This window comes from Salmo salar, chromosome 11, assembly GCF_965601325.2.
Source record: "Salmo salar chromosome 11, fSalSal1, whole genome shotgun sequence".
In the NCBI taxonomy this organism is placed as follows: Eukaryota; Metazoa; Chordata; class Actinopteri; order Salmoniformes; family Salmonidae; genus Salmo; species Salmo salar.
Window position 1 is genome coordinate 108,261,122 of NC_138301.1, and position 22,919 is coordinate 108,284,040.

At 42.4% G+C, this 22,919-nt stretch overlaps 1 long non-coding RNA gene across 1 annotated transcript; it reads left to right on the plus strand.

Annotated features, from left to right (window-relative positions):
- Positions 1–8,547: 8,547 nt before the first annotated feature.
- On the plus strand, positions 8,548–16,732 carry LOC106563597 (uncharacterized). The gene is made up of 2 exons (XR_014379458.1): positions 8,548–8,987; positions 16,002–16,732. It is a non-coding gene; the product is annotated as an uncharacterized LOC106563597 (long non-coding RNA).
- The last annotated feature ends 6,187 nt before the right edge of the window (positions 16,733–22,919 follow it).

Genomic DNA, 22,919 nt, shown 5'->3' on the forward strand with positions numbered 1-22,919 from the left:
CACTGGAATTGTGATACAGTGAATTATAAGTGAAATAATCTGTCTGTAAACAATTGTTGGAAAAATGACTTGTGTCATGCACAAAGTAGATGTCCTAACCAACTTGCCAAAACTATCGTTTGTTAACAAGAATTTTGTGGAGTGGTTGAAAAACGAGTTTTAATGACTCAGTGTATGTAAACTAAGTGTATGTAAACTTCCAACTTCAACTGTCGGTATTACAGACTCGGTCAGGGAGAGGTTGAAAATGTCAATGAAGACACTTGCCAGTTGGTCCACGCATGCTTTGAGTAGACGTTCTGGTAATCCGTCTGGCCCCGCTGCTTTGTAAATGTTTACCTGTTTAAACGTCTTGCTCACATCGGCTACCAAGAGTATGATCACACAGACGTCAGGAACAGCTGGTGCTCTCATGCATGCTTCAGTGTTGCTTGCCTCGAAGCGAGCATGAAAGGCATTTAACTCGTCTGGAAGGCTTGCGTCACTGGGCAGCTTGCAGCTTGGTTTCCCTTTGTAGTCCGTAATAATTTTAAAGCCCTGCCACATCTGACGAGCGTCAGAGCCGTTGTGGTAGGATTCAATCTTTATACTGTATTGACGCTTTGCCTGTTTGATGGTTCGTCTCAGGGCGTAGCGGGATTTCTTATAAGCATCCAGATTAGTGTCCCGCTCCTTGAAAGCATTAGTTCTAGCCTTTAGCTCGATGCAGCGCCAGCAAAACAGTCCTGTAGTGTAGCATCCATGTCATCTGACCACTTCTGTATTGAGCGAGTCACTGGTACTTCCTGCTTTAGTTTTTGCTTATAAGCAGAAATCAGGAGAATAGAATTATGGTCAGATTTGCCAAATGGAGGCCAAGGGAGAGCCTTGTATGTGTCTCTGTGTGTGGAGTAAAGGTGTTCTAGAGTTTTTTTCCTCTGGCTGCACATGTGACATGCTGGTAGAAATGAGGTAAAATAGATTTAACTTTGCCTGCATTACAGTCCCTGACAACTAGGAGCGCTGCTTCTGGATGAGCATTTTCTTGTTTGCTTATGGCCTTATACATCTCATTGAGTCTGGTCTTAGTGCCAGCATGGGTATGTGGTGGTAAATAGACGGCTATGAATAATATAGATGAAAACTCTTTAGATTGATAGTGTGGTCTACAGCTTATTATGAGGTACTCTACATCAGGCGAGCAATACCTCGAGACTTCTTTAATATTAGACATTGCGCTCCAGCTGTTTTTGACAAATAGACACACACCCCCACCCCTCGTCTTACGAGACGTAGCTTCTCTGTCCTGTCGATACACGTAAAACCCAGCCAGCTCAATATTACCTGTGTCGTCTTTCAGCCACGACTCGGTGAAACATAATATATTACAGTTTTTAATGTCCTGTTGTTCGGATGGTCTTAATTGTAGATCGTCCATTTTATTTTCCAATGATTGCATGTTGGCCAATAGAACGGATGGCAGTGGAGGTTTACTCACTCGCCTACAAATTCTTAGAAGGCAACCCGACCTCCGCCCCCTTTTTCTCTGTCTTTTCTTCATGCAAATAACTGGGATTTGGGCCTGGTCTCGAGAAAGCAGAATATCCTTTGCGTCGGACTCGTTAAAGAAAAAATCTTTATCCAGTTCAAGGTGAGTAATCGCTGTTCTGATGTCAAGAAGCTATTTTCAGTCATAAGACACAGTAGCAGCAACATTATGTACAAAATAAGTTTAAAAAAAAGTTACAAACAACGCAGATTTTTTTTGGGCCTAGTTGGTTAGGGGCCTGTAAAACGGCAGCCATCCCCTCCGGTGCCATCATGTTATACCGATTCAAAATACTGAGAATCGAGTGATTCCGGTGGCAGAGCCCCACCTGTTTTGAGCCCCACCTGTTTAGCTAAAAATATAAAAACGTTATTTTGGCATTAATTCATGTCACATATCAGTTTGCAAAAAATGTAAATACAATTCTATTGAGTTTATAAAGCCGCATACAAACATGGTCTCTTTCTTGAGTGAGGCAGCTCCAAAATGCAGGTGTTTCAGCCTAGCTCAGTCCTTTCTGTGGTGGAGGGTCAGCCAGAGGAATATAGGCGTTGGTAATCTTCTCTAGTTGTGCCGTGATTGGCTCAGTGTTCTGTCACTCATGGGGACAATACTTCACAGCAGAATCTACAGGGTGCTGCCATATATTTACATTAGAAGTGCCCATCCAAGAAAGCACGAGGTAATTAGCTACAGATAAAATTACGTCAAATCACGTTATATCTACCGTAGCTGTGATTGGATTCATCATGTTACTTTCAAAATCATAGCTACCAAGCTAGACAAGCAGTCGTCATCATGAATCACATCGACAGTCTATTGGCAAATCCTCTTCAGTCCTTGTCATATGAAGATTAATTATTGATAAAAGGTATCAGTAATCATCGACCATTGGACATAAACATCACACAACAAGTCGGAAATCGCAAATACAACGAGTGGTTTGGAAGGAATCAGTTGCTAACTGCAGGCGTTGCAAAGCAAACACTATTTTGCTTGCCCTGCCTGATATTCGTTGGAGAGGGTGTAAATGGTCCAATTCTGGGTGTAAGGATTTAAAACATCTGTCTAAAATGGTCTCTTTTCCAATCTTAAAAGGATAAACATTCACTCGCAACACCATGTTTCATAAAATATTGAATACATTGGCCATGTTGTCAATCCAGCATGACTTCTGCCGCGTTTTGTTCAAAACAACTGGAAACTCGGAACTGAATCTCAGACTTCATTGAGTTCAAGACAACTGGGAACTCTGAAATAAACAGGAAAATTCCAAGCCGGGATCTCGGGCCTCTTTCTAGAGCTCTGACCAAAAGATGATGATTCAACCTTGTTTTTTTCAGAGTTCCCAGTTGTCTTTGATGACAAAATTTGCCCACAAGAAGGACCACCGCGCCACCTTCCTGTTCAAGTGAGCACAACAACGGTGAGTTCAAAAATGTCTTGTATGCTGCTGCATAAATTAGCTTGTGCTTTTCTTCACGAGGAGGGGATACTATATAATGTTGTTGAGTCTGTAACCATGTTTGCCAGTGACAGTCTTTTCGCGTTCAAGTATTTGTTTTCAACAAAATGTTCAGTATTAGACCCATGTAATTTCAGTTGATATTGCGAGAGTTGCTTTGTTTGTGCAATGTGGTATCTGTGTGTCTGTATATTGTCTACAAAAGTGGATCCTCGTGATTGTATTTTCCTTCCTTTTTAGACCACATAGGACTAATAAAATACTTCAAATGGTAAGCGCGTCTCTCTCTGAATCTATCTGTATTTCTGTCGGTGTCCATTTTGAAATTGCTGAACGAATAGGCCTACCTCTTCGCAGCTTGTTTGCTTGTACTTCTTATACTTAGAGCTAAGTGTTAATGATATAAGAACATTATGAATTTACTGAACATAAATGTAATGTTTGTGTATAGTTCAAAATTCAAAACTCAAGTTGCTGTTCGTTTCTATTGAAGGACATTGACGTTCTTATCGACTTACACAAATCCACAAGGAATCAGTAGAAACCACATTTGTTTAAGCAAGTCAACCATAACAGCTATGGCTTTAAAAAGTCAGTAAATGAGGCTGAATGAACTGTTTTGCTGTCAGATGAGGCACCGCTGATAGCCAGGTGTAATGGTGGTAAGGATTCACTCCATTGTGCTGAAAGGAAAGCGCCGCTGTCAGGACAGCTGTATTTAGTTTGTGGGCAACGATTGTCACGTTATACTGCAATTAATGTATTGTTTAGTGATGTGTTGTGTAGTGGCTATGCTGGCATGCATCAAACAAAATGTTGAGTTTGCCCCACCAAGATTTGCATGCCAAAATCGCAACTGAGTGATTCATGTGTGCTGCGGTGTATAACAGAATCTTGATTAACGTTCCTTGTCCCAATGCTGCATTGTAGTGTGCTGAACGTCACATGAGTTCCCAAGCCAAAAATATGTACTCCATCTTCCCAACAAAGCATTTCTCATAATTTGAAGCCTACAAAAGACCAACAAGTCTTTTTCAACAAAAGGTCAAAAGCAGTGCTTAATTTGAGCCGGCTTCTGCCTCTCAGATTTGACTTTCTTTGTTCTATATCCAGAACCTCTCGCGGCATGATTTATTGATTATTTCACTGTTCGCACTGTAACATTCTAATAAAAGCAATCAGCATTAAATCAAATTGCCTGCTCGTTATTTCTCCCGCCCCCTTCTATGTAATCATCCTATCCTGCCACACTGATTCCAGACCTTCTCTCTTATTTGTACATTGAGGTTATGGGGAGGGCCAGTGGGGTAAGTAACTGATCTTGACACAGGTCTTGGTAGTGGTGGTCAGCTAGTGAAGAGGTCCCTACGTAATCACGTCACGTAGCCTAGTCTAGTCGTCTCCCTACTGAATTTCAATCGTGGTAAAACCAAATAAAAAAGTTTATAAGAAAAGAGAATCAAGTTTGACATTTGTGGAGTCCAAAAATCCAGAGAAAGATGGTGAATCGAACCCAGAACGAGCCAAAGAACTGTCAGTGCGAGAGGAGAGAAGTGAGGGGCAAACTGTTCCTGATGGCGATGCTAATCCCACCAGTTTAGCATCACCACCGGCACCTACACTAGCTAGTAGGCCTCCTAGCTTGTCAGACTCAGCGGGTGAGGGAGACAGGAGCTGGGAGGGAGGTAGGCAGTGCATCCACCGACGAAGTGCTCGGAGCAGGTGCAAGTTGCATTTCAAGAACAAGCAAACGTAGAATTCGAAGTTGGGCTGTACAACATGCAAAAAGGTTGGGAGCTTTGGTCTAGAAATGACTGGAGGGATTAAACTTGCAAAAGAGTGGGTGGAATGTACAGTGAATTAACATCCTATGCATCAGATGTAAAAAAACAACAACAACAAAGAGCCCTCAGAAAAAAGGTTTTGATCATGCCTGACCCAAGGCGCATTTGGTGGCAGCAAGCCTTGTAGACAAGGCTAAAGGGGATACCCAGGATAACACTCAAAATGTAAAAAAATAATAGACACTACAGCCATAGTCTTCAGAACAGCCTTAGAAGGCTAAACATCACAGCCACATGCCCGCTCATGGCCTTGAGCAAGTTAACTCTTAGGAGTTAAATGGACTTGACATTGGGAGAGTCATTGTGGGAGGTTTTAAAAACTAAGGTAGGATTTTTTTTTCTCCCTTTACCTTTCCAGCAAAGAACATGAATATGATATGTGCTTCATATTATCATATAGGCAGGAGGCCTATGTATTATCATATGTGTGTTCTGCTGTAGCCTACATAGATTTATTTTATTTTAAGTTATATTCTGATATTCTGATATTTGTTCTACTGCTACATTGATGTCTTGAAAATGATATGAAATTCGGGTCTTGTAAGCCCCACATTTGAGTATTTGTGCATATGGCAGGTGTTCTGAGGTGTCGTTTAAATGTCACTGTACATTGATGTCTAGAAAATTAGGCTATTAGAAAATTGTTCTTGTGTAAGGCCCACAGCTATACTCAAGTATGTGGCATTCTGCAGTGACGTCTAAAATGCTTTGAATTAATAGCACCTTGGAGAGTGCTGTCCGTTTTACCCCCACAGACAGTAGGCTGCTACGTTGTGTTTGACACTTTTTTTTCTCAATGTGTTCTGGTACCTCAGCGCCCACGGATATATCACATAACCCTCCAGAGGCCAGTTTGCACCCCGAGTGGGGGTATATCAAACCAGTCCTACGGATTAGATAGCACTATCCCCCAGTCCCATGGATCCCAGCCCAGCGGCCTACAGGCTCCACCATCATCCGCTACCTCATCACCTTACCGCCTGATCCGACCCAGGGGCTGCAGTAAAGGTCACAACGTCAAGCCTACATACAGTATGCTGGACAGACCCATGACTTCAATGATATTCTAGAACCCAGTCTCCAGGTCAGCCTTTCTCTGTCTCAGCCCTACCAGTCTCTGACTCAGCCCTACCCCGGCTCAGCTCTACCAGCTTCCAGCCATACCAGGCTCCGGCCCCCTGCTCAGTCCTAGCAGCACATGGCCCAGCTATAGCAGGCTCCAGCCCATGCCCCAGTTCAGCCCCATCAGCCTCCGACCCAGCCATGCCAGGCCCTAGCCCAGGCCCTAGCTTAGCTACCAGCCCAACATTGCCTGACCCCAGCTCAGCTACCAGCCCAACCTTATTTAGCGCCAAGCCCAGTGGCTCCAACTTAGCAACCAGCTCAGCATTACCAGGCCCAAGTCCAACAACCAGCTCAGCATTACCAGTCCTAAGTCCAACAACCAGCTCAGCATTACCAGGCTCCCTATGCCCACCCTGAGCAGCCAGCCAGCTACAACCATCCCCAGCCAAGATGGGATGGATACCAGACACCTAGTCATGAACCCAACGTGCCACCCCTCCAGAGTGTTCCCCCTCCAGTGGCCAGTGTCAAGTGCTCTACCTCCAGTGGTCATTGGACCAAACTCCCAGAGCGCTCCCTCTACAATGACCAGTGTGTCATGCCCCCTGAACACTCCCTGTACAGTGGCCTTCGCCCCCAGCCCCTAAAGCTCATACACCCGGGCCCCCAATTCCAGACGGCCATCTTGGCCCCCCAGAGCCCACCGGCCATCCAGGCCCCCCAGAAGGCCCCTCTAACCCAGACAGCCAGACATTTCTCATCATTTGAAGCATACAAAAGACCAACAAAACTGTTTCAATAAAATGTCAAAAGGCTACTGTCATGACGTTGGCCTGTGGGTAAGGTTTATGACCCCCCCATAAATACCTTTCTCCCTTCCCCTCTCTTTCTGACCCTACTGAAGGACTTGAATAGCCTGTGTTAAATATAGAGAGTCTGGGAACATCAAACAAATGGGGAAAAGGAACCATATTTTGGTAATAAAACCAGTTGGAAATATGCTTGGGAACGTAATGAGTATGGATGTCAGTTCGGTTGTCATCTGAGACATTATGACTGATGACAGGACGACATAAACTGTACCTGAGAAAGTATACACCCTCTAGTTATCAGAGTAACATGGAATTGTTATGCAATTGAAATGTTTGATATTGAAATTGTTTGTTAGGAGATTAAATGTAATTTTAGCTTCGAAATGAGAGAATTGGGTTTTCATAAGGAAAGTGCCCTGCTTGATCAGTGGCCCACCCCTGTGAAGAGACAGAGGTTATAAACGATGAAACACATCCTTCCCCCTCTCCACTATATAAGCCTTTGACGAAAAGATAACCACATGTTCCAGTACGTGAGGTCTGCAGCCTCTACGTTAGAAGGACACACGTCAAGTACAGAACTAAGCCAACCTCAGCGTGAGCTTTGGTGGCGAATGGTATGAACTTTGAGCTTATTCACTACAGAAGTGATACTTCCTAGCCGTTGAGTTAGCAGCGGCCGCTGTAGACGTGGGCTAGGAAAGGACGGACGACGGATCCAGTCTAACAACCAGACGAAGATACCACCACGTATCCACTTTACCACCATTGACATTCTTCCGAGGACAGGAAGATCTGTTGGCCAACCCGGCCAGCATCTACGACCAACCTACCGAAGCGCAGCTCAGAGTAAATATTTATTGCGTTTTCCTTTTCCAAATGGGCGGTAATTTAGTAATGCATAAGATAATGTATTTACGATAGCATAGCTGCTGTTTCTTCGTTCCTAAGTCTTCCCGCTCTTTCATTCAAGCCCAACCCCCTTTCCTTTGTGTAACCAGCCATCATACAGGTTCCGTCCACCAGGACGTTTTCTGTATGACATCATTTGTATTCTGTGTATATGTAATTCTGTGTGATTAGTTTAGGTATTTAGTAAATAAATAATTCAACCCAATTTTGTATTGCTGATTCAACTTGTTAGCCAGGGTTCGTGAAAATAGCCAAGAATTTACAACTTTCATTATGAGACTGAAAATAAGAAAAGGGTTAATATTGACTGCTATCGATGTAAAATATTACTAAGTATTTTAAGAGTTTATTCAGAAGATAACAGCTCTATAAACGTTCTTCCGTGGTGCCCCGACTTTCTAGTTAATTACATTTACATGATTAGCTTAATCAGGTAATATTAATTACAGAGAAAGAATTTTATAGGTTAGCATGTCATATCACTTAATCCGGCATAGCCAAAGACACGACACTACCCTCCCCTTATGTTCTTGCAGACATTTATTTATTTTTATTTAACCCTTCTGGTATCAGGTAAGTTGACTGAGAACACATTCTCAACAACAACCTGGGGAATAGTTACAGGGGAGAGGATTTTTCCCAGACTTTAAGCAATTTTTCACATGAGAAACCCTTCGTATTGTGTCAAAGTATGTTTGGTCCCCACAAGTATAGTTAAACATGTACACACACAAGAGAGACAGGTGCTGCTCTCACACTTTCACTTTCCACTTCTTAGAAATCACTGCTGGATTTGACTGAGTTATTCTAACAGTGAGTTCAAAGTTCAATACTGAGTCATAGGTGAAATTACCACAGGGGATGGGGGGGACAGCCCCTGTGGCAAATAAACACTTGTTTAAAAAAAGACCCGAAGAGAGTCTGATGCTCCCACACTTTCACTTTCTACTTCTTAGAAATAACTGCTGGGTTTTACTGAGTTGTTGTAAGAGTCAAAGTTAACATATTTGTCTAAGACACAGACTACAAACGTGTTGATACAATAGGGCTGGAGGATGGAGACATGTTGGTTAGGTGGGTTTGGAGGAGTGGGATGGGAGGTTGGGGGCCCACTTCTTTTTTGTTTCTTTTTCCTGTTTATACTGTACAAGTAGAGGTATGTTAGCTAAACCATTTAGTACCCAGCCTATCCGTTTCCCCACCCCTCCTCTGATAAAACCGTGTACTCTAATTGGTTGGTTCGATTTCATGGGCTAATAATGACAGAGAAGTTTAACTATAAATGTTTGAGCAGCAACAGCAGTACATCACATCCACTTCAAGATTCCAATCCTGAGAACATCTGTCGACTGAGCAGAAAGGTAATTATTAAACTAAACTACCCTGAACCAACTTTTAGTGTTACCACACTTACACTATGTGGAGAAGTATTTGTGAGTTTGGGGTTGTGAACAAAAAAAAAAGTGACTGTGTGTACCTGGGTATAAAGGAAGGAACACCTTCCTAATATTGAGTTGCACCTAGGGCTGTGGTGGTCATTTTGTCAGGCGGTTATTGTCATGCAAAAGGATGCCGGTCTCACGGTAATTTACCTTTAACATAAACACATTTAGCATCTCTTAGTCTCTATGCATACAGCCGATGATGTGCGCCTTAGGAACATATACATTTCAAAAAGTAGAATAAATTAATTTAATATACACCATCACAAGACATTCATTATTTATTTTAGTCAGGTCTAAATAAACATTATGATGTGAAGAAAATGTATTTCAGAAGAACAGAATGAGTTGGCCTACTGTATGTTAGTTATCTGTCTATGCCCCATGCCCAATGCTGTAGTCTTGTTCATTTAACTGACAAGATATGCTTATAAGCAATGTTCCCTCCAAGCTGCGCGCCAACAGCTCCCTCAGACTGCTCCGCAGAAGAAATATGAGCCTGTGCAGAGAAGCACGAGATTGAACTTCACTCAACTTTCTACAGTTTTCCCCTTTTGTTAATTCTATCAATGTTTCGCTCGACTGTGGGAATTGTGATCGAATTAACACAATATTAGCCACATTCAAATTAATAAACCGAAACAAAACCAACTTATAACTGAACTGAATGACTACCGACCAGTAGCACTCACTTCCGTACTCATGAAGTGCATTGAGAGGCTAGTCAAAGACCATATCACCACCTCCCTCCCCGACACACTCGACCCTATATCACCACCCGCCAGCAAGAAAAAAAGCACCATACTGCACTAACTGTAATTTTTATTCACCCCAAAAGACTCAATATATCACAAAAGATACAAAATATCAGCATAATATAGACATCTTTTAAGTTAGCCTACTGCATTGGAAATTCCCCTTACTGAGCTCAGGACCTAGTCAATACAATCACAGAAAACCTTTATGATGTCACCTCAATGAAAGTTAACCAAATCAGTAGTGTGCTAGTTAGGTTGTAATCGTTTTGCTGTAGGCTATACACATTATCATGATGAAACTGTGAAATTCTATCTTATGTGAGCTAGTTGGACAGAGAACTGAATATTTTCGCACTATGTATAATAGCATAGCTAGCAACAAAGGCTAACAAACATTAGTGTTATACTAGCCCATTTCATTACATGCATAATATTATACTCATAAAGAGATTACATAGCTGCATACCTTTTATCTTTTTCCGTGTTTCTCCTCTTCTTCTTTCCTCTTATTCCTAAACTGTGCACCTGATTGCTTAGACCTTTTCTTATCCATTTGTGTTGATTTGGCACTCGAGCATCAATACATTACCGATCCCCCAACACTGTCAACCAAGAGTCAAGACTAAACCAATTCACTTTGGTCGTGTGCAGACTGGTTTATATTATTCTTAACGATTTCGCACAAACCAGAAAAAAATTAAACAATATGTCGATGAAACTATATATTCATAGTATTATGAATGAATTGTGGTTTATTTGGTAGCATTTTGTAGTGTGACTGATTTTACTAATTGCATCAGTACTGTACAAAGTTAGAGGTGCGCTATTTGATAGATTCTCCCGCTCCCCCTTCCTCGTGTAACCGATGTGAAATGGCTAGTTAGTTAGCGGTGGTGCGCGCTAATAGCGTTACAATCGGTGACGTCACTCACTCTGAGACTTGAAGTAGGGTTTCCCCTTGCGTTGCAAGGGCCGCGGCTTTTGTGGCGCGATGGGTAACGATGCTTCGTGGGGTGTCAGTTGTTGATGTGTGCAAGGGTCCCTGGTTCGAGCCCGGGTTGAGGCGAAGAGAGGGACGGAACCTACACTGTTACACTCGGGCTTCCAGTGGAGAGACTAGAGGTCAAACTACCCCCACCCCCGCCCCCTCCCCATTTCGTACTTCTGAGTGTGAGACCTTCCCAGGCAGTAGCCTGCCTAGCTCACAAACTAGAATCAGGGCACCGACTCCGACAAGGTTAATTGACCCACAGTCCCACATGGTGACATGATATTATTGACTTGATGTGCAAATGAGCGATAGAAAACCGATCGTGCAAATGTCACCATTCCAAATCTTTTTTTTCTTTTTTCTTTTTCTTTTTTTGGGCTGGCACCCTGGGCGGCTGCACCTAAATCCACCACTGGCCCTGACAGATCCACGAACAACACAATAGCCATTGCACTGCACACTGCCCTTACCCACCTGAACAAAAGGAATGCATATGTGAGGATGCTGTTCATCAACTACAGCTCTGCCTTCAATACCATAGTGCCCAGTTGGTGTCGGTACTGTTTAAGATGAGGGAGGATGATATATATGTTTTATGAACATGGCCTTATTTATATTAAAACATATTGTATGACTGTCATTCATATTTCATTTACCCAGCTCAATGTAGCATCGATAGGTTTAGGGTACTACATGATACTCACATTTTTCCTGTACCCATCATGAGGTTGCTACAACCTAGCCTATGAATGAAGGTTTACAACGTAGGTGCACAAGTCGAGAAAAAAAATACTAAGAAATATATAGCTAGCTCTCTCTTTCTCCCTCTCTCTTGCTTTTCCTTAAAATTGTTCAACTATTGTCTTTCTCTCTCTGAGCCAACTACCACATGTTATGCAGTGCTAGCTAGCTATAGCTTACAGTATGCTTTCAGTACTAGATTAATTCTCTGATCCTTTGATTGGGTGGACAACCTGTCAGTTCATGCTGCAAGAGCTCTGATAGGTTGGAGGACGTCCTCCGGAAGTTGTCATAATTACTGTGTAAGTCTATGGAAGGAGGTGAGAACCATGAGCCTCCTTGGTTTTGAATTGAAGTCAATATACCCAGAGGAGGACAGAAGCTATCTGGCTGCTGTAAAACTTCATTGCAAAACACTGTGTTTTAATCAATTATTTTGTGACGTGAATTTACTTAGTATAGCTTTATCTAAAAAGGATAGCTTTTTTAATGTCTCACTATTTTATAAAATTCACAGAGGAGGATGGTCCTCTCCTTCCTCCTCTGAGGAGCCTCCATTAATAGTGCCCTATGGGCACATTACAATTTTACAGCCCTGGGTCTGAACTCCCGATGCAGCTGGGTCCTAATCTTCACAACGGGCCGCCCCCAGGTGGTGAAAGTAGGCAGCATTACCTCCGCAACACTCATCCTGAACACGGGGGCCCCACAAGGGTCCGTCCTCAGTCCCTTCCTGTATATCTGTAAACCCACGACTGCGCGGCCTCACACGGTTCTAACTAAATCATAATTTTACACATCTCAGAGAAGCTGAAATGATCTAGCCACATGGACAATGTCGTGCACAACAGCGACTCTTCAACCTCAGGATGCTGAAGAAATTCGACCTGTCCACGAGGGCCCTTACAGTGTTCTACAGGAGCAACATCGAAAGCATACTGTCGGGCTGCATCACAGCTGGTACGGCAACTCCACCACCACGGACAGCAAGGCTCTTCAGAGAGTGATACGAACGCACCATTGGGTGCACACTGCCTGCCCTACAGGACACCTACAACACCAGGTGTTGCAGGAAGGCAAAGAAGATCATCAGGGACCCAATAGCCATGCCCTGTTTTCCTCACTTCAATCACTCAGACGCGGCAGTACAGGAGCATCATGGCAAAAACTGAAAGACTGGCCAATTGTTTCTACCCTCAGACCATCAGGCTGCTAAATAGCCACCACTAGTTAGCTACTTCCCTTATGGACATTCCCCCCGCAACTCCGTCCCATGGACATTATCACCCCCCACCCCCCACACACACCCTCAACTCTCACTTACCTTACCTGCTACTCCCCCTATGGACATTCTTTCTCCTGCTATGGACATTCTTTTCTTTTCACCCCCCCCCCCCCTTTTTTTACACGCCCTACGATTCACCGGGTCAGTCTATATCATGGAAAGAGCAAATGTTCCTATTGTTTTGTACACTCAGTCTATATTATGTTTGACTACCTGTATAGGGTTTATCTTTGACACACGGGCTGCATACCCATGTGTATGCTCTGCCCTACAGCCACATCACATCTGACATCTACCTTTAACTAAATGGATGACTGCTAGACTATTAGCAAAATACAGTGCCTTCAGAAAGTACTCATACCCCTTGACTTTTGTTGTTGATTTTTGTTGACATTTTGTTGTTTTACAGCCTGAATTCAAAATGTAATAAATCTTTTTTTTCTCACCCATCTACACACAATATCCCATAACGACAAATTGTAAATTCCTTTAGAATCTTTTGCATATTAAATGAAATACAGAAATATCTGATTTACACAAGTATTCATACCCCTGTGTGCATACATTCTTCCTTCTTTTCACTCTGCCATTTAGGTTAATATTGTGAAGTAACTACAATGTTGTTGATCCATCCTCACTTTTCTATCACAGCTATTAAACTCTGTAACTGTTTTAAAGTCACCATTGGCCTCATGGTGAAATCGCTGAGTGGTTTCTTTCCTCTCCGGCAACTGAGTTAGGGAGGACGCATGCATCTTAGTAGTGACTGGGTGTGTTGATACACCATCCAAAGTGTAATTAATAACTTCACCATGCTCAAAGGAATATTCAATGGCTGCTTTTTTATTTTTACTCATCTACCAATAGGTGCCTTTCTTTGCAAGGTATTAGAAAACCTCCCTGGTCTTTGTAGTTGAATTGGTATTTGAAATGTATTTCTCGACTAAGGGACCTAACAGATCATTTCATGTGTGGGGTACAGAGATGAGGTAGGCATTAAAAAATCATGTTTAAACATGAGTTTTGTGACTTGTTAAGCATATTTTTACTCCTGAACTTATTTAGGCTTGCCATAACAAAGGGGCTGAATACTTATTGACTCAATACTTTTTAGCTTTTCATTATTAATTAAGTTGTAAAAATAGTAATAATAATTCCACTTTTACATTATGTTTTATTGTGTGTAGGCCAGTGACACAAAATCTAAATTGTATTCATTTAAAATTCAAGCTGTAACACAACAAAATGTGGAAAAAGTCTAGGGGTGTGAATACTGTCTGAAGGCACTGTATATGCTCCCACCCTTCTGATCACTAACAAAAATTACAATGGGAGATTCTTAATTAGGAAAAAGTCTGTTCTTTCCTCGACTCCTCTGTCCTCCTTTCCTTCATGACCAGGAAACTGATAAGTGGTTGAGTGGTCAAGGAGAGGGTCAATTTGTTAGTAAGCGAATGGAGGAGTGTCCTCGTCTCCTCGATAGCCTCCTCCCGCCATGGAAGAACAAGAGTATCCTACCTTTGTCCTCCGTGGAAGAATTTTGAGATCCGCCGCATCAACTTTGAATCAGCTGTTTTGTTGTAAAATATTCTCCTTTCATCTATAAAATTTCTAGCACAACTAGCTTCATTTCTTTTTACTACTTTACTTTTATTTTGGGATTGAACCCTTGTAAACATAATTTGCATGGTGACTCGCGAGTGGGGAATGAGGCTCATTACATACAAGCACATTTTCGTTCACGTTCCCTCGTCGCCTCTCCTTGATTACCTCTGACCTTTTTCAAAAGGAATCCAGGATGGAGGATAGAGGAGTTAAGATTATTTGTATTTTTTATCCTTAGAAATTCCTTACGTCAGTGGACAGATGAGCCTTGAGGCAGAGCATCAACATACTGTATGTCTGAGTGCTATTGTATTTGTACATATGCATGTTTATTTATGTCTGTATCTGTATACTTATAGATACAGCCACATGGAGATTTGAGTACCTGTGTGTGTAACAGTATTGTTTCCATCCCTTTCCACTTCCCAACCTGGGATTTAACCAGGGACCCTCTGAACACATCAACAACTGCCTCCCACAAAGCATTGTTACCTATCGCTCAACAAAAGCTGCAGTCCTTGCAGAGCAAGGGAAACGCTATTAGCGCGCACCGCTAACTAGCTAGCCATTTCACACCGGTTGCACTCATCCCCTTTTGACCGCGTCCTTCTCCTTACCTATCGCATCCTTACCTATCGCGACACATACACTACATGACCAAAAGTATTTGGACACCTGCTTGTCGAACATCTCATTCCAAAATCATGGGCATTAATATGGAGTTGGTCTCCCCTTTGCTGCTACAACAGCCTCCACTCTTCTGGGAAGGCTTTCCACTAGATGTTGGAACTTTGCTGCAGGGACTTGTTTCTATTCAGCCACAAGAGCATTAGTGAGGTCAGGCACTGATGTTGAGCGATTAGGCCTGACTCACAGTCAGCGTTCCAATTCATCCCAAAGGTGTTTGATGTGGCGCCTAGCCAGAACCATGAAAAACAGCCCCAGACCCTTATTCCTCCTCCACCAAACTTTACAGTTGGCACTATGCATTCACGAAGGTAATGTTCTCCTGACAAACCCAGATTCGTCCGTCGGACTGCTAGATGGTGAAGCGTGATTCATCACTACAGAGAATGTGTTTCCACTGCTCCAGAGTCCAATGGCTGCGAGCTTACACCACTCCAGCCGACACTTGGCATTGCGCATGGTGATCTTAGGCTTGTGTGTGTCTGCTCGGCCATGGAAACCCATTTCATGAAGCTCCCAAAAAAACTGTTATTGTGCTGATGTCGCTTCCAGAGGCAGTTTGGAAAAGGTAGTGAGTGTTGCAACCAAAGACAGACGATTTTTACGTGCTTCAGCCCTCGGTGTTCCTGTTCTGTGAGCTTGTGTGGCCTACCACTTCGCGGCTGAGCCGTCGTTGCTCCTAAACATTTCCACTTCACAGCAACAGCACTTACATTGTTAACAAACAATGTTGATCTCATAGACTGTCCATTATTTTATCCATAATATAATTATATTAATTTTGTTAATACATATCCATCCCATTCTCTCTCTCTCTCTCTCTCTCTCTCTCTCCTGTGCTAACATCTGTCTTGTGTGTTTTCTAGTCATCACTGCCATTGAAGAGATGAAAAGGAGCGAGGAAACAAGTATACCTGTAAAGGCATCGATAGAGACGATGTATGACAACGAGGTAGACAGCGAAGGAGAGTGGCACGGGGAGGCAGGAGTGTATAAGGGTGAATTAGACATCGGTGGCGTGAGGTCGGTGACCAGGTTGGCCAACATGGGTGTTGGTGGTATGGCATCGAAGAAAAAAGGAGTTAGTGGGCACGTTGACTATGAATTGGGGAAGACTCAATTAGACCTTGGTGGTGAGTTGATGGTGGAGGGCAGGTTGCCCAGCGCCGGTGTTGCTGCTGGGATAACTAACGAAGGAGTTAAAGCCATGGCCACAGCTGAGCTCCTAGGTGCCTCTGTGTCCCACGGGAAGGCGACAGCCACAATGCGTCTGGCAGCTGATACAGGCTTTGGAGTTGGCAAGGATGGGATCGAGGCACAATTTCTGGGTACAGGATTCTCTATCGGGAAGAAAACATCAATTTCTCTGTTTGGTTCCAAGTTTGAATGGGACTTCAGCAAGTGACACGCCACCACTCAGAGCCCAGAGGTCCACTTCTTTGGAGATTAATTAATTCCACCTGGTTAGTTCTCTTATAGCCTACAGATAAGGCTTCAGGGCCACAAGATGTGCTTGGCTTCTTTTAAACTTAATGAAAACATCTTGATGTATTGTACTTAATCAGTGGACTGCATTTACAATATATTATCAACTCTACAGGTGACTGTTCTTTTTTTATGCACACACACACACACAAACACACACACACACACACAAACACGCCCACAGGCACACACCCACACAAAGGTATAGGTCACAGAAGCCTTGTCTCCTTCACAGCACAATTATCAGCCTCCAGTGGTCAACCTGAGCTACCACATTAGAGGACACTTGGCTTGCCTACAGAAACATGTGTGTGAGAGATGAGGGGACAATTAATAAATAACATTAATACAATATAGTAATATGAGATATTCATCTTAATAAATCCACATAAACAGAGTCAGTTACTATTAAAATAAATACTTAATACATTCACTTTTAAATGGTTATTGCTAGTATATGACTAAAATAAATACTTGCGTTACATTAACCATATAACTAACCCCATAAATCTAGTCTGTATGTATTATGAAAAGAATATAGATACAAACTCTGCATATTTACTCATGACTACAAAGTATATATTTGTGCTACACAAACTTTTTCCCTCATGCCCCCATTTCATCACAAGCACTGTCCATGACACAAACTTTTCACACCACTCTTGTTGGCATTTTAAAGCTTTATTTCCTGCAATTCTACACATTTTGCCATGTCTCATATGTGTTTTTTTCCATTTTTTTTTTTTTTTTTAAACATTTTTAGTCATTTAGCAGACGCTCTTATCCAGAGCGACTTACAGTAGTGAATGCATACATTTAATTTCATACATTTTTTTTTCCTGTGCTGGCCCCCCGTGGGAAACGAACCCACAACCCTGGTGTTGCAAACACCATGCTCTACCAACTGAGCTACAGGGAAGGCGTTGTTCATGGTTAACTGAGTGACTCAAACATTACAACAAAATCAATGGGCTACAAAAGCTAGCTAATTAAATATGGGCTAGTTGATCAGTTATAAATATCTCTCTAAGGTTTGCAATGACTAACATGACAAGAGGAAAACAACTGATTCACTACCAAATTTCGAAATTGCACCTTGTGCATGCTACTATTACAATGTTCAAGAGTAAATTGAAAACCTGGCTGCGGTTCAAACTCATAAAAAAACACACCCTCTGTAACGACCGTCGTCGCAAGGTGCAGCGGAGGATGTGTTCATCATAAAGGGTTTTAATAAACGAATGAACACTACAAACAAAACACGAAACGAAACGACAGCCAAACAGTCCTGTCAGGATTAACACAAACCTAGACAGAAAATAATCAAACACAAACCCCAAAGGAAAAACAGGCTGCCTATGTATGACTCTCAATCAGCAACAACGATCTACAGCTGTTCCTGATTGAGAGCCACACACGGCCAAACCAAAGAAACAAACCAACATAGAAAAATAAACATAGAACGCCCACCCATGTAACACCCTGGCCTAACCAAAATAGAGAACAAAAAAACCCTCTCTATGGCTAGGTCGTTACACCCTCGTCCACTTACCCTTTCCTTATGCCCTTGGGGGATTCCCCATCACCATCCTCAATCCCCATCAGCCTAGTTAAATAAAGGTTAAATAAAAATAAACATTTAAAAATGTACATCTTGGAAGGCGGTCCAAATGATTAGCCAAGCAATGGAAGTTTGCAACGTAATCCCCTCAGCCCTTGTTTTTAGTCGAGTTTGTGAGTGTACAATTATGTTCACTCAGGGCCCTGTACCTCTCCATAATTTAATTTGCGACGATTGTACATCCGCTAAGAAAAGTCCTCCAAAACTTAAAAACAACATCAATGGATGTTGTGCTACTAATGCACATGACGACACAAACACGTCTCGTAACAAGTAAATATGTTTTTGTTTGGTTATCTTTTGGAAATAGTAGAAATAAAACATTTTCCTTCTTCAGAAGTTCCAGCTAGGCAGGCTAACGTTAGTTAGCTAATTAGTTTGCTAGCTATCATACAGTAGGCATATATTAATAATTATATAGTGAATATTTATTTAAATGTTATTTATTTAACCTTTATTTAACTACTCAAGTCAGTTAAGAACAAATTCTTATTTGCAATGACGGCCTACCAAAAGGCAAAAGGCCTCCTGCTGGGACGGTGGCTGGGATTAAAAATAAAAAAATAAAAAATATATAAATAAAGGACAAAACACACATCACAACAAGAGAGACATGAGGACATTTTGGACGGGCAATGAGGCATGGCTGAGTCAAATAGGAATCCTGACTTAATGAAGTGGTGATTAAAGAGCTCAGCCATGTGCTTCTTGTCAGTAACAACCACATCATCAACATTAAGGGACATGGGCAGCTGTGAGGAGGAGAGTTTATTCTCCAGGTCTTTAACCATTTTTCAGAACTTCTTGGGGTTAGACCCACAGAGAGAGAACTGCTCCTTAAAGTAACTAACTTTGGCCTTCCGGATAGCCTGAGTGTACTTATTTCTCATTTGCCTAAACGAAAGCCAGTCAGCCTGAGTATGCGTGTGCCGAGCCTTTCGCCAAATGCAATTCTTGAGGTGGAGTAACTCTGCAGATCACGGTTGAACCAGGGGCTGAACCTGTTTTTAATTATAATTTTCTTTATGGGGGCGTGTTTGTTAACAATACCACTGAAAATATCAAAAAAGAAGGTCCAAGCATCTTCGACAGAGGGGATCAAGCTGATTATATACCATTTTACCCCGGTCAACTGCCCGGCACCTTCCACAGCAACCAGCCAAAGCCCCCACCATTTCTCCTTCACCCAAATCCAGATAGCTGATGTTCTGAAAGAGCTGCAAAATCTGGACCCATACAAATCAGCCGGGCTTGACAATCTGGACCCTCTCTTTCTAAAATGATCTGCCGATATTGTTGCAACCCCTATTACTAGCCTGTTCAACCTCTCTTTCGTATTGTCTGAGATTCCCAAAGATTGGAAAGCTGCCACGGTCATCCCCCTCTTCAAAGGGGGTGACACTCTAGACCCAAACTGCTACAGACCTATATCTATCCTACCCTGTCTTTCTAAGGTCTTCGAAAGCCAAGTTAACAAACAGATTACCGACCATTTTGAATCCCACCGTACCTTCTCCGCTTTGAAATCTGGTTTCAGAGCTGGTCATGAGTGCACCTCAGCCACGCTCAAAGTCCTAAACGACATCATAACCGCCATCGATAAGAGAAATTACTGTGCAGCTGTATTCATCGACCTGGCCAAGGCTTTCGACGCTGTCAATCACCACATTCTTATTGGCAGACTCGACAGCCTTGGTTTCTCAAATGATAGCATCGCCTGGTTTACCAACTACTTCTCTGATAGAGTTCAGTGTGTAAAATCGGAGGGCCAGTCTCTATGGGTGTGCCACAGGGTTTAATTCTCGGGTCGACTCTCTTCTCTGTATACATCAATGATGTTGCTCTTGCTGCTGGTGATTCTCTGATCCACCTCTACGCAGACGTCACCATTCTGTATACTTCTGGCCCCTCTTTGGACACTGTGTTAACTAACCTCCAGACGAGCTTCAATGCCATACAACTCTCCTTCCGTGGCCTCCAACTGCTCTTAAATGCAAGTAAAACGAAATGCATGCTATTCAATCGATCACTGCCCGCACCTGCTCGCCGTCCAGCATCACTACTCTGGACGGCTCTGACTTAGAATATGTGGACAACTACAAATACCTGGGTGTCTGGTTAGACTGTAAACTCTCCTTCCAGACTTACATTAAGCATCTCCAATCCAAAATTAAATCTAGAATCGGCTTCCTATATCGCAACAAAGCATCCCTCACTCATGCTGCCAAACGTACCCTCGTAAAACTGACCATCCTACCGATCCTCGACTTCGGTGATGTCATCTATAAAATAGCCTCCAACACTCTACTCAACAAACTGGATGCAGTCTATCACAGTGCCATCCGTTTTGTCACCAAAGCCCCATACACTACCCACCATTGCGACCTGTACGCTCTCGTTGGTTGGCCCTCGCTTCATACTCGTCGCCAAACTCACTGGCTACAGGTTATCTACAAGTCTCTGCTAGGTAAAGCCCCGCCTTATCTCAGCGCACTGGTCACCGTAGCAGCACCCACTCGTAGCACGCACTCCAGCAGGTATATCTCACTCGTCACTCCCAAAGCCAATTCCTCCTTTGGTCGTCTTTCCTTCCAGTTCTCTGCTGCCAATGACTGGAACGAACTGCAAAAATCTCTGAAGCTGGAGACTCTTACCTCCCTCACTAGCTTTAAGCACCAGCTGTCAGAGCAGCTCACAGATCACTGCACCTGTACATAGCCCATCTGTAAACAGCCCATCTATCTACCTACTAGAGGTCGACCGATTATGATTTTTCAACGCCGATACCGATTATTGGAGGACCTAAAAAAGCCAAATAAAAAAATTTATGTTTTGTAATAATGACAATTACAACAATACTGAATGAACACTTATTTTAACTTAATATAATACATCAATAACATCAATTTAGCCTCAAATAAATAATGAAACATGTTTAATTTGGTTTAAATAATGCAAAAACAACGTGTTGGAGAAGAAAGTAAAAGTGCAATATGTGCCATGTAAAAAAGCTGACATTTAAGTTCCTTGCTCAGAATATGAGAACATATGAAAGCTGGTGGTTCCTTTTAACATGAGTTTTCAATATTCCCAGGTAAGAAGTTCTCCTCGCTCCTACCTGGGCTCGAACCAGGAACACATCGACAACAACCGCCCTCGAAGCAGCGTTACCCATGCAGAGCAAGGGGAACAACTACTCCAAGTCTCAGAGCGAGTGACGTTTGAAACGCTATTAGCGCGCACCCCGCTAACTAGCTAGCCATTTCACATCGGCTACACCAGCCTAATCTCGGGAGTTGATAGGCTTAGTCATAAACAGTCATAAACAGCACAATGCTTGAAGCATTGCGAAGAGCTGCTGGCAAACACACGAAAGTGCTGTTTGAATGAATGCTTACGAGCCTGCTGGTGCCTACCATCGCTCAGTCAGACTGCTCTATCAAATCATAGACTTAATTATAACATAATAACACACAGAAATATGAGCCTTTGGTCATTATAATGGTCGAATCAGGAAACTATCATTTCGAAAACAAAACATTTATTCTTTCAGTGAAATACGGAACCGTTCCGTATTTTATCTAACGGATGGCATCCCTAAGTCTAAATATTGCTGTTACATTGTACAACCTTCAATGTTATGTCATAATTATGTACAATTCTGGCAAATTAATTACGGCCTTTGTTAGGAATAAATGGACTTCACACAGTTTGCAATGAGCCAGGCGGCCCAAACTGCTGCATATACCCTGACTGCTTGCAAGGAACGCAAGAGAAGTGACACAATTTCTCTAATTATAAGAAATTCATGTTAGCAGACAATATTAACTAAATATGCAGGTTTAAAAATATATACTTGTGTATTGATATTAAAGAAAGGCATTGATGTTTATGGTTAGGTACATTGGTGCAACGACAGTGCTTTTTTCGCAAATGCACTTGTTAAATCATCACCCGTTTGTCGAAGTAGGCTGGGATTCAATGAGAAATTAACAGGCACCGCATCGATTATATGCAATGCAGGACACGCTAGATAAACTAGTAATATCATCAACCATGTGGAGTTAACTAGTGATTATGTTAAGATTGATTGTTTTTTATAAGATAAGTTTAATGCTAGCTAGCAACTTACCTTGGCTTCTTGCTGCCCTCTCATAACAGGTAGTCAGCCTGCCACGCAGGCTCCTCATGGAGTGCAATGTAAGGGAGGTGGTTAGAGCGTTGGACAAGTAACCAGAAGGTTGCAAAAACGAATCCTCGAGCTGACAAGGTAAAAATCTGTCGTTCTGCCCCTGAACAAGGCAGTTAACCCACCTTTCCTAGGCCTTCATTGAAAATAGGAATGTGTTCTTAACTGACTTGCCTAGTTAAATAAAAAAATACAAAATAATAAAATAAAAAAATTCAAAATCGGCAAATCGGTGTCCAAAAATACCGATTACCGATTGTTTTGAAAACTTGAAATCGGCCCCAATTAATTGGCCATTCTGATTAATCGGTCGACCTCTACTACCTACCTCATCACCATACTGTATTTATTTATTTATCTTGCTCCTTTGCACCCCAGTATCTCTACTTGTACATTCATCTTCTGCACATCTACCATTCCAGTGTTTAATTGCTATATTGTAATTACTTCGCCACCATGGCCTATTTATTGCCTTAACTCACCTCATTT